This window comes from Ailuropoda melanoleuca, chromosome 14 (genome assembly GCF_002007445.2).
Source record: "Ailuropoda melanoleuca isolate Jingjing chromosome 14, ASM200744v2, whole genome shotgun sequence".
In the NCBI taxonomy this organism is placed as follows: Eukaryota; Metazoa; Chordata; class Mammalia; order Carnivora; family Ursidae; genus Ailuropoda; species Ailuropoda melanoleuca.
The window spans coordinates 12,102,220-12,114,833 of NC_048231.1; the positions used below are offsets into that span (position 1 = coordinate 12,102,220).

General features: G+C 43.7%; 1 protein-coding gene across 1 annotated transcript in view; it reads left to right on the top strand.

Moving 5' to 3' along the window:
- The window catches only part of LOC117795990, a 36,487-nt gene that overhangs the window by 16,292 nt on the left and 7,581 nt on the right, over positions 1-12,614 (top strand). The gene's annotated exons all lie outside the window — the stretch shown is intronic.

Consider the following 12,614-nt stretch of genomic DNA (forward strand, 5'->3'; position numbering starts at 1 on the left):
TTTTTTTTTTTTTTTTTTTTTTTGGGTTTTTTTTTTTTTTTTTTTTTTTGGGGTTTTTTTTTTTTTTTTTTAGTAGGCTCCATGGCAGGGGCCAAACTCATGACCCTGAGATCAAGACCTGAGCTGAGATCAAGAGTCAGATGCTCAGCTGACTGAGCCACCCAGGATCCCCCCACCACCGCCATTTTTAAGTTTATTGACTTATTTAGTAATCTCTACCCCCAATGTGGGGCTCAATGTACACATCAAGTGTCACGTGCTCTTCCCGCCGAGCCAGCCGGCTGGCCTGTCATAAATGTTCTTAATGACATTCTGTATTCTTTCCGGTCAACACAGATCCCTCGTGAAAATGCATTCCTTATCTCATAAAGATTGTCTCCCAAAGTAAGACTCATAGGACCCCTAATAACAGACCATTAACCCAACCCCCTTATTTTACAGATGGGGGAAACTCAGGTGTGGGGAAGGTAAATGGCATACTCAGTAACACCTGAGCCAAAAAAGATACAGTCTGTCCTAAATGGAAAGGATAAAAGACTGCAACATCCATCCCAGGTCTCTTGCCCCAAAGACGACAAAGAAGAGCATGGGGAGGGGAGAAGAGGAGTGGGGGCAGACAAGAAGGAGGAGGCAGTAATCCGTAGTCTGAAGACTGTCTGCTAGTAAAGCCAGAACAGCCTGACATTAATTCTATTTAAGGACAGCCTCAACGGAGAAATCTTATTAGCCAAAGCTATCGAAACAGACCCACTTTCTAAATATGTAGGTAAACTTTTCACTCCCCAACAACTGCATATAGAAACACCCTACAAGAATAAATTTTCTCAACACACCCTCTCTAATACATAATGATGTTCCTGTTTGAGGAGCAAAGTAATTGAGGTGTAGATGGTGAGTGACTTGCCCACTATTTTGACACAGGGCAGTGAAAACACTACAAAGTGATTCTTAGGAGCTCCCTGGGAACTGCCTTAGATTTCACATGTGGTTGGCTCTTAAGTGAGCATCGTAGATATCTTATTGCTGCATAACAAGCCACCCCAAAACTGAACCGCTTACCATGACAATTATCTCTTTGCTCATGATTCTGCAGCTGGATCTGGGCTTACCCGGTCTCACCTGGGGTCACTTGTGAGCTTGCAATCTTCTGGTGGGTTGACTGGGGCATGATGGTCTAACATGACCTCACTCAGAGGCCTGGGGCCTTGATGCTAGCTGTCATATTCTCCTGTCCAGCTGATGTCATTCGGTAGTCTAATGCAAGCTGCATGGCTGCAGGAGTGTGCCAAGAGGGCCACCGGGGAGCTGCAAGAGCTCTTAGGCCTAGGTGCTGGAACTTGAGTAATGTCACTTTTGCCACATCCCATCAGTTAAAGCAAGTCACAAGGCCAGCCCAAAGTCAAGGAGCAGGGACATAGGAGCTGCAAAGTATTGTAGCCATGCTTTTCATGATGAGAGATAGCTGGACCTCATTTCTACCACTCCACACACTCTGTTACTGCTGGACCTCATTTCTACCACTCCACACACACTGTTACTGCTAGGACCTGGCGGGCATCCACCAGCCCCTGCTGCCTATGGGGGGATAGTGGCAGGAAACAACTACCTTGGAGCTTTGGAGCTTGGGGACTTAGTCTTAGCTCTTGGATGATACCCAAACTCCTGGGATATTATTCCAAATATATGCTGAAATGATCAATGAAATTGCAGACTAGCCATCACTGTGTAGACACATTAGTAGTAATTGCTGCCTATGCATCAACGCACAGGTGCACAGATCAGGCATCATGCATTCATGGGCATGTGGTTTCTCAGGTGATATCCTGGCATCCCCAGGCATGGCCCATCATTCCTCCAAAGACCGGTTAATACACAGTGATAAGGAAAAGTGTATTTAATGTGTTTAGTCCTTTTCTTCAGATTTCAAAATATGTTTTAGAAGAAAATATTTTGCTACCCTTGATTGCTGTTTGTCTTTATGGACAGACCTCTCAATATTCAGTGGAGCCCAAGAAAATCCTGGCTCAGGCAAGGCAGGCAGAGAGTGAGGGAAGGGCCAGAAATAGTTCTGCGCAGGGTAGGGAAGAGGGACCAACATTGCTACAAATGAATTAAACCTGCCCAAGTGAGGGCTTAGGAAATGCAAAGTGTTGCACAGCTTCAGCGAGGTATGACTGAAACGGTAAGCTGCACAGGTTTCCAGCGGACACTGTGGTAATAACACCGTCAGCACAACAAAGCCATCAGTAGAATCAGGATAATGAACATAGAACTCTACAGCTGCTCTGGTGCCGCGTTGTAATCCCTCCGCCCGTTCCTCGCGCCTCGCCCGTCCCCAGATCATCGCCAATTCTGCTTTCCGTTGCTATTGATAACTTTGCATTTCTAAGATTTTTTTTTAAGAGAGAGAGTGCCCGAGCACACGTGCAAGCAGGGGGAGGGGCAGAGGGGGAGAGAGAATCCACGCCCAGCGAGGAGCCCGACCCAGGGTTCGACCTAACGACCCTGAGATCATGACCTGAGCTGAAGCAAGAGAGTTGGACGCTTCACCGATGAGTCACCCAGGTGCCCCTCTAAGATTTTGTATAAATGGGATCACTTACTAGGTCTTCTCTTTTTCATCTGGCTTCTTTCACTCTGCATGATTATTTTGAGTCTTAGCTATAGTGTCAGTACGTCAATAGTTTATCTCTTCGAATTGCTGAAAAGTATACTGTTGTATGGATACACCATAACTAGTTTAGCCAGTCCTCTGTTGGTGGATATTTGGGTTGTGCTAGGTACTGACACGTGACTCCCCTCCCCCTACTTAATATGTGGAGACCCTAACCCCCAATGTGACTGTATTCGGAAATAGGATCCTTAGGAAGTAATCAAGGTAAGATGAAGTCATAAGTGTTGGGGCCCTGATTGGATAGGATTCGTGTCCTTAGAAGAAGAAATACTAGAAAGCTCTCTGCTTGCTTGCCTTGCGTGCTCACTCTCTTTATCTTTCCAAGCACCCTCAGAAGAAAGGCCTTGTGAGGACAAAGTGGCCCTCTGTAAGCCAGGAAGACAGCCCTTACCGAAACCTAAACCCTACTGTACCGCCTGTGGGATTTTGTTATGGCAGCTGCATTAGACTCATACAGGCTGGTTACAGTTTGGGGCTGTTGTAATGAAGCTGCTATGAAGGTCTGCGTGCATCCCTGTGTGGACATCTGCTTTCGTTTCTCTTGGGTAAATATCTAGAAGGGGAACATCTGGGTCATATGGTATGCGTACATCCCTGTGTGGACATCTGCTTTCGTTTCTCTTGGGTAAATATCTAGAAGGGGAACATCTGGGTCATATGGTATGCATACATTTATGCTTTTAAGAAACTGACAACATGACTTCCAGTTGCTGTACATTCTTGCCAATACTTTGTATGTTTCATCTTTTCAATTTTAAAAAAAATTCAGTTTTTTGATGGCGATTTGATTTGCCATGCTGGTGACTGCAGTGGTAGCTCACTGTGGGTTTACGTTGCATCTCCCGGATGGCAAGTGATGTAGCTTACCTTTTCACGTACTTCCTCGCCATCCTTATGTCTTCTTTAGTGAAGTGTCTGTTCCGATCTTTTGCCCTCTTAATCACTGATTGAGAGCTAGTTAAATATAAATTCGAATAAGCAGAAGCATGGAACATTCGATTCTGAATCTTACTGGCTATCCAGGTTGGCAGGCTGGGAAAAGAGACCAGAGCATCCAAGAAGAGTATGTGACATTGAAAACTTGGCAGGGGAGTTTTAAGAAGAGTGGCAGGGCTGAGGATAAATTCTGCCAGCTTCACAGTTTTGTCTAAGTTTGAAAGTTGGCCTTGTGACCTCCCTAACAGTTTTCTCACCATTAGCACTGAATTCCAGCCCCCGGAGCTTCTGAGAACCCCCGTTTCATGACACTTTCTGTGGGAGTTTCTTGTCACAGGAGTGTACCATCTGTGACTCCTGCCTGAAGATGCTTGCCAAGTTTGTAGGCAGAGACAGAGACACCCACAGAAGGACCTAGATAAGATCTGGCCTGGAGTCTTGTCTGGGGACAGAGTTGAGAACATAGTAGTGTCTGCCACAGAAACACATTTCACTGGAGGAAAGGCCTCGGGGAGGAGGAAAGAGGAGAAAGGACTGAAGTATGATGGGAAGGAGAACCGGCGATAAGAGTTGGAGCTGTGATCAAGGACATCGTGTTGGGCCATGGCTCCCTCCACGCAGGGGGAAAAGATAAGCGAGGGAGAATCCAGGAAAGAGCAGAAGAAATGATTAAAGAGAGAAGCAGCTGATTTATGAGGCCGATTTCACAGAGCTCACTGAAGCTAGTTCATTTAACGAAATCTAAGTGAAGCTAATTTTCCATCAGAGCCTGAAAGTCAATGGAAAGGCTCATATAAAAGATTAGGAAAATTGCAAATGTAAGAGTCAGCTTGTCTAGCAAACCCATTAAAGTAAAATGAAAATAATGTCTGCATTAAGCAGATCAGATCTAAACTTGTCTTCCATGTATCCTGACCAGCCCCTTGTTGACTTTCTCTCGTAAAACCCCAGCTCTCCAAGTTCATACTGCTTCACCTTTAGAGGAATCTTCCTGGGTCTGCCCATCCATGGGCATATCTGCAGGCCTCTGGCTCTGTCCAGCCCACCAAGGTTGAGGTTTACCCCTAGCCCTTCTCTTATATCCCAACTGCTCTTTGAATTAGGCCTTTCCTCAGGAAAAGATCATAAATGACCCTTAATTCCACCATCCTGTGAAAAAGAAACAACAGGCTCCAAATGGAGTCACTTTGGCCAAGTCCCATCAACACTGAATACCTAACCTAACTGCAGTTTCGGGAATTCCCAGGAATGGAATTTTAAACCAATCAGTCTGAAACTTCCCGGTCAGCACCAGTGAGGTCACCTCCATGATAAGACCCTCTCTTGTTTCCCCCACAGGAAGGTGACCTTGCCTGAAATAATCCCTTCGTTTCTTTTGCTAATAACCTCCTTGTCTTGCCGCCATTTTTGCCTATAAAATCTTTCCACTTGTTNCCCCCCCCGCCGCCAAGTTTTTATTTGAATTCCAGTTAGTTAACATATGGTGGAATACTAGTTTCAGGAGTTGAATTTAGTGATTCCACACTGACGACACCCAGTGCTCATCACAAGTGCCCTCCTTAATGCCCATCACCCATGTAACCCTTCCCCCCTTCCCAAAATCTTTCCACTTTGTACAGCTGCTGGGAGCTCCCTTCTGTTTGCTAGATGAGTTGCTGCTGGGTTCATATTGAATAAAGCCAATTAGATCTTCAAATTTACTCGACTGAATTCTTGTTCTTTAGCAGGCCTCACTAGTGCTCCTAGCAGTGTGCTGTGTTGGCATCCAGAGAGTGAAAAACCAAAAGAATTGACTCCCGCTTGTCTGATGGGCACTTGGGGATGGGCTGCTGAGAGCACTGAGTAAGGACCAGAGAGTCAGGTGTAGAGAGATTAGTGGAGCCTCCCATCCCCCACCACCTAGGAAGGGCAGCACTGGGCAGAATGTTGGGGGCCCAGGAGAGCTGAAGGGGAATGGCGCAGGCAGGCTGAGCTCCTTCCTACTCCGTGCCTCTCACCATTCACAACTTTGCCTGGCTCAGGAGCTCCAACAGCTTCCCCAAAGCTTTAGATTCTTACAAGAGAAGCTACCAGATGTAGGTGAAATTGTCCTTGACTTTCCCAAGAAGTGCCCCCATAGTTACCTCCTTTCGTATATAAGATGTAATCTGAACATATAACCCACTAACAATCTCTTCAAGGTTCTGTGGCTTTTTAAGTGATGAGTTAGTGAGCATTGAATGAAATCCATTGACACCGAGAGTCACAGAATAAACATTTCTACTCCATGTTAATAATGCTAAAGTCTTGTTTCAACTGTTAAAGTCTAGTAGCAACTGTTTTAGAAGATCGGGATGTCATTTCCCCGTTGTCTTGAGCAGTGGAGGCCTATTGTCATTTATCCAAATCAGACCAGCTATAGCAATGGGGAGAGGGATGGTGTGGGAATTTAGCGCTCTATCCCTGACTGGCTCTGTGACTCCTAAGCCATTTTACTTTTTAAGCTTCCAGTTCTTCATTGAAGAAATCAAAAGATTGTGCCAGAAAATCTCATCAGACTTAATCTGTATTGATTTCCTTGAGCTGCCATAACAAAACAACACAAAAGAGGTGGCTTAATAAGGAGTTGGAAGGGTTGGGGCTCTGAGAATCTATTCCTTGTCTCTCTTCTAGCTTCTGGTAGCTACAGGCATTCCTTGGCTTGTAGATGGCTGTCTTCTCCCTGTATCTTCACATGGTCTTCCCTTTATATCTGTCTCTCCGTCCAAATTTGCCCTTTTCATGAGGACACAAGACACACTGGGTTACCTCATCTTTTTTTTTTTAATGATTTTTTTTATTATATTATGTTGGTCACCATACAGTACATCCCCGGATTCCGATGCAAAGTTTGATGCTTCATTAGTTGCGCATAACACCCAGTGCACCATGCAATACGTGCCCTCCTTACTACCCATCACCAGTCTATCCCATTCCCCCCCCCCGAAGTCTTCAGTTTGTTTCTTATAGTCCATAGTCTCTCATGCTTCATTCCCCCTTCTGATTACCCCCCCTTTCTTTATCCCTTTTTTCCCCTACCGATCTTCCTAGTTCTTATGTTCCATAGATGAGAGAAATCATATGATAATTGTCTTTCTCTGCTCGACTTATTTCACTTAGCATTATCTCCTCCAGTGCCGTCCATGTTGCAGCAAATGTTGAGAATTTGTTCTTTCTGATAGCTGAGTAATATTCCATTGTATATATGGACCACAGCTTCTTAATCCAGTCATCTGTTGAAGGGCATCTCGGCTCCTTCCATGATTTGGCTATTGTGGACAATGCAGCTATGAACATTGGGGTGCATATGGCCCTTCTCTTTACTACGTCTGTATCTTTGGGGTAAACACCCAGTAGTGCAATGGCTGGGTCATAGGGTAGTTCAATTTTTAACTTTTTAAGGGACCTCCACACTGTTTTCCAGAGTGGCTGTACCAACTTGCATTCCCACCAACAATGTAGGAGGGATCCCCTTTCTCCACATCCTCTCCAACAATTGTTGTTTCTTGCCTTGTCTATCTTTGCCATTCTAACTGGCGTAAGGTGGTATCTCAGTGTGGTTTTGATTTGAATTTCCCTGATGGCTAATGATTTTGAACATTTTTTCATGTGTCTGTTAGCCATTTGTATGTCTTCATTGGAAAAGTGTCTGTTCATATCTTCTGCCCATTTTATGATTTGTTTATTTGTTTCTCGTGTATTGAGTTTGAGAAGTTCTTTGTAGATCTTGGATACCAGTCCTTTATCTGTGGTGTCCTTTGCAAATATATTCTCCCATTCCGTGGGCTGTCTCTTAGTTTTTTTGACTGTTTCCTTGGCTGTGCAGAAGCTCTTTATCCTGATAAAGTCCCATAAGTTCATTTTATCTTTTATTTCTCTTGCCTTTGGAGATGTGTCGTGAAAAAGGTTGCTCTGGCCGATGTCATAGAAGTTGTTGCCTATGTTCTCCTCTAGAATTTTGATGGATTCCTGTCTCACATTGAGGTCTTTCATCCATTTGGAGTTTATTTTTGTGTATGGTGTGAGAGAGTGGTCAAGTTTCATTCTTTTGCATGTAGCTGTCCAATTTTCCCAGCACCATTTATTGAAGAGACTGTCTTTTTTCCACCGGATGTTTTTTCCTGCTTTATCAAAGATTAGTTGCCCAAAGAGCCGAGGGTCCATTTCTGGGTTCTCTATTCTGTTCCATTGGTCGATGTGTCTGTTTTTGTGCCAGTACCATGCTGTCTTTGTGATCACAGCTTTGTAGTACAGCTCGAAATCCGGCATTGTGATGCCCCCAGCTTTGTTTTTCCTTTTCAACAGTTCCTTGGAGATTCGGGGCCTTTTCTGGTTCCATACAAATTTAAGGACTATTTGTTCCAGTTCTTTGAAAAATGTCCTCGGTATTTTGATCGGGATAGCATTGAAAGTGTAGATTGCTCTGGGTAGTATGGACATTTTAACTATGTTAATTCTTCCAATCCATGAGCATGGAATATTTTTCCATCTTTTTATGTCTTCCTCAATATCTTTCAAAAGTGATCTATAGTTTCTAGGATATAGGTCCTTTACGTCTCTGGTTAAGTTAATTCCAAGGTAACGTATGGTTTTTGGTGTTATTGTAAATGGGATGGATTCCCTAATTTCTCTTTCTTCAGTCTCGTTATTCGTGTATAGAAATGCAACTGATTTCTGGGCATTGATTTTGTATCCTGCCACCTTACTGAATTGTTCTATAACTTCTAATAGTTTGGGGAGTGGATTCTTTTGGGTTTTCCATATAGAGTATCATGTCATCTGCGAAGAGAGACATTTTGACTTCTTCTTTGCTGATTCGGATACCTTTGATCCCTTTTTGTCATCTGATTGTGGGTTACTTCATCTTAACCTGATCATCTGCAAATGTCCTGTTTCCAAGAAGGTCACATTCGTGGGTACTGAGGGTTAGGACTTCCACGTGTTTTTAGGGAGACACATTCAATTCATAGCACTAACTTTGTAAAAAATCAATAAGGGAGAATATATGAGAACCCAAAAGTAAACTGAAAATCTATCAAGAGAAGTTGGAATGAATGATGTGTAGGTCCCCATAGCTGTGCACCTAGTCTGATCTTTGCCTAACTTAGAAAGTTTTTACAGACACTTTCATAGAGATTACAGGATCTATGGCAGGGATAGTACCCAGGAGGAAAATACAGTTTCAGAGACTTCCTCAAATACCAGAAATACATACATATGAGTACAAAGGATTTATTTTATATATCTATTAGAGTCAGTAATACTCAAGCATATAAACCTAGGCTTTCACGCCTGATGAGAAGCCAGTGAGTCTCTTATGTAAATATTATTTGAAAATCTGCCATTGGACTGTTTTCATTCATTATTCATCAACTAGATCCACCTGCCTATATAAACCCCATCTTTACTTTGCTTGTGGGGTGAAAATGGAAATCTCATTGACTCACCCTAGCCCTCAAGTTCTTAGAAATAAATGGTGAGGGGCGCCTTGGTGGCTGAGTTGGTTGAGTGTCAGACTCTTGCTTTCAGCTCAGGTCATAATTTCACGGGTGGCAGGATGGAGCCCTGTGTGGGGCTCCCCACTCACCAGGGGATCTGCTTGAAGATTTTTCTCTCTGCCCTTCTCCCCAGTCGCACTCGGGCACACGCTTTCTCCCTCTCTCTGTCTCATGGATAAATAAAATCTTAAAAAAACAAGCAAACAAACAAACAAGACAGAAAGAAATGGCAACCCTTTCATCAGCCACATTTTTAAGCCAGAGCCTGCAGAATGGTTCGTACACTGACCAAAGGTCAGTTGTTTCTTTGCCTTTGCCTTCTTTGCTCCTGTCATACGTCATACGCGGATTTCTCTTTCCTTGCCCTCACCACGCGCTCTGTCAAAAGATGCAAAAGCGTTGTTGAGTAGCAACCTCTGTAACAATGCGAAAATTCCTCCCCAGATGACTTGGGACAGATTGGAGCCAAACCATTTCCTTTAGTCCCCGAGCACATTGTTTCCCTCCAGTGACTTTTGCAATCCAGAAACAGCTGCAAATTCCAGTAAAACAACGTTCTGATCCAACCCCTCAAGCTATCCTCACCCTTTCGTTTTTCTCTCTGGAGGGAGGAAAGAGGAAAATCCTTGAAAAGCTGCCATGGTGCATTATTTTCAAGCATCTATTGATGGAGGTGTGAGCCAAGCAGCCTTTCTTACTGGAGGAAAGGAAGGGCAAAAAATGTAAGAAAAAAAGAGTTTTTAAATAATGGAGAAAAATCTGAGTGTATGAAATAATATTGCACAATGGGAAAAGGATTGAGCAAAAACATTGTTCATGCAAAGCAATTAAAATGTGCTCCTTCAGAAGGCTTAGGCTCACCTTACCTTTCACTTGGCTTGAGCCAGGAAGCCAGTTTAGTTCAACAGTTAACTTGGGCCATTCTTACTTGAAACTAACCTAGTAAGAGGGGCGCCTGGGTGGCTCAGTTGGTTAAGCATCTGCCTTTGGCTCAGGTCCTGTTCGCAAGGTTCTGGGATTGAGCCCCCTGTTGGGCTCCCTGCTCAGCGGGGAGTCTACTGCTCCCTCTCCTTCATCCTCTGCGTCTCCCCCAACTTGTGCTCTCTCTTTCAAAATAAATAAATAGATAAACAAACAAACAAACAAATAAAATCTTAAAAAAAAAATCTAACCTAGTAACAGAACAACAGGATATATAAAAATGGCACATAAACGTGTGTAAAGAGTTTATCCTTCACAAAATACTTTATAGTAATACTCCTGTAATTAGCAACCTCTACAAGACACTTAAATGGTATGCTGTTTTTTTTAATAAAACTATCTTTCATTTGGCCTTTCAGATTCACTGTTTACACTTTTTCACTCCTTGCTGTGTGTGGGAGACTGGTCTTTATGAATAGAATCAATGCCTACCCTCTAGCTTCTGGTTGGGGTTGGCTAAGGGGAAGCATCCCCAGGATATTGAAGAGTGAGGATGGGTTATTTACTACTGTGGCCCCCTCCCTGATGGGTCGCTGTGGATTGGCTGCTTCTCCCTACTGGAGATCACAGCTCCTGGGATAGGAGAGTATCCCTTCCTCTTCACGCAGCTATGCTCTGGCCCTTCCCCTTGCCCTTGTTTGTGTGGAGGAATAGGTAACAGAATTCCACTGCTGCTGGTCCCAGAGTCCTGCATGTTCCTTTTCCAATGCCCTAAACCCCACCTGCACCTTTATAAATATATTAGTCCCTTAAATTCTTCTTAATTGTACAGTTTGAATGTGTTCTCTGTTTCTAGGAAGTGCCCTATTATAAGGCATAACGTTTCCCTTCAGCTAGATGGTCTCTTGAGTGCAACCTTGTAGGGTGCCCTGTGTCTCCTTCAAAACATCTAAGATGGTCCTGTGCATAGAGTAAACATGGGTCATTCGTGCCATTGATGATTTCAGGAAAGTCCTTCACTTATCTGGTCCCTCTTTCCAAGGTCACACTGCCAGACCCATTTAGTGAATCATATAAGATTCTATCCATTCACACAAAGTCTGACCATCATTGTTGCCCCAAACTTGCATTTAATGGGATTTTGCTGCCTCTGAGAAGCAGGGCAGTAGAATGGAAACAATAGGTGTTTTGGAACCTTATTGACCCAGGTTCAATCCCTGGCTCTGCTACTTACTAGTTGAGTAACATGGGAGAGCTCCTTAAAAGTCCCTGAGAACCACTGTCATCATCTGTAAATGTGAGATGCAGAATCAGCACATCTCTGCCTCCTCTTCCTTGCTCCTTCCCCATCTTCACCAGTGTGACCAAGTAGAGTCCTTTGTCCCCAGTTTGAAAACAATGTCTGGTGGTAGGACGAAGCCAGGCTCCTGAGGAAGAGGGGAAAGAAAAGAAAGGAAGGGAAAATGATAGAAATTTTAGACATATTGACAACATGGACTATACTTATGATCAATATTGAATATGTTTTTGGGAAATGTGGAAGAAATCGTGATACCTAAAGAAGGAAGCTAAGGAAAAAACATAAGAGAAGGTATAAAAAACAAACAAGGTGGAATCTTCCAGGACTGCCTGTCTGAAGCATTGGTGCTGTATCAATAGTCTTTTCATTGAAAGCAGATTGAAGAAAAAAAATGTATCCAATGTAGAAAATAGGACACTAAGTAGAGAACATGTTCAAAAAAGGAACATAGGAAGTGACCATAATTTTTTCCACCCCTTAAATAAGTTGGCTTATAAATAACTGATAAGTTCTTATCAAAATGGAATTTTTTTACTTTTCCAACCCTACCAATAAAGTGAGTACAATAATGCACAACTCCTGGAACAAGTTGATTTACTCTTACTACTTTTTTTAAAATAGATAATACCCCAGGTTACTTTTTTTTTTAAGTAGGCTCCACATCCAGCTCCCACATCCAGCATGGAACTCAACTCAGGGCTTGAACTCATGACTCTGAGGTCAAGACCTGAGCTGGGATCAAGAGTCATATGCTTCCCCAACTGATCCATCCAGGTACCCCCCTACCCTAGGTACTTTTATGAAGTGGGGAAGAGGTTTCTTTCTTTCTTTTTTTTTTTTTTTTAAGATTTTATTTATTTATTTGACAGAGAGAGGCAGCCAGAGAGAGAGGGAACACAAGCAGGAGGAGTGGGAGACGAAGAAGCAGGCTCCCAGGAGCAGGGAGCCGGATGCAGGGCTCTATCCCAGGACCCTGGGACCACGCCCTGAGCAGAATGCAGACGCTTAATGACTGAGCCCCCCAGGTGCCCCGGGAAGAGGTTTCTAAGCACCCCTATGAGGCAGACTTGGTAGGGACTGAAAGACAACTCAAGAGAAAAGGACAGAACTGTTTGTATCATACCCGGGGCTCAGAGTGTCTCCATCATTGGCTACAGCTAAATGTGTTCTTTTGGGAACGGGCCAAGCCTGCATGCCTGCCTGGCTGTTTTGAAGAATCACAGCAGGGTCACAGGGATTAGAATACGTTCCTCAAAGGGTTGCTACG